Below are 322 nucleotides of genomic sequence, written 5' to 3' on the forward strand. Positions count from 1 at the left end.
AAATACAGGTGAAACACAGGAAGTACAGGTGAAACACATGGTAAATACAGGTGAAACACATGGTAAATACAGGTGAAACACATGGTAAATACAGGTGAAACACAGGAAGTACAGGTGAAACACATGGTAAATACAGGTGAAACACAGGGTAAATACAGGTGAAACACAGGGTAAATACAGGTGAAACACAGGGTAAATACAGGTGAAACACAGGGTAAATACAGGTGAAACACAGGAAGTACAGGTGAAACACATGGTAAATACAGGTGAAACACAGGGTAAATACAGGTGAAACACAGGGTAAATACAGGTGAAACACAGG

At 40.1% G+C, this 322-nt stretch overlaps 1 long non-coding RNA gene across 3 annotated transcripts in view; it reads left to right on the top strand.

Moving 5' to 3' along the window:
• Positions 1 to 6: 6 nt before the first annotated feature.
• The window catches only part of LOC106512637 (uncharacterized), a 1503-nt gene continuing 1187 nt past the window's right edge, over positions 7 to 322 (top strand). Inside the window, exon 1 of one of the 3 annotated variants that reach the window (XR_001309701.1) lies at positions 7 to 310. This is a non-coding gene — a long non-coding RNA (uncharacterized LOC106512637). The remainder of the gene's footprint in view (positions 311 to 322) is intronic. The other 2 variants (XR_001309703.1, XR_001309702.1) reach the window with 2 other exon arrangements.

Source organism: Austrofundulus limnaeus, unplaced genomic scaffold (genome assembly GCF_001266775.1).
Source record: "Austrofundulus limnaeus strain Quisiro unplaced genomic scaffold, Austrofundulus_limnaeus-1.0 Scaffold9457, whole genome shotgun sequence".
NCBI lineage: Eukaryota > Metazoa > Chordata > Actinopteri > Cyprinodontiformes > Rivulidae > Austrofundulus > Austrofundulus limnaeus.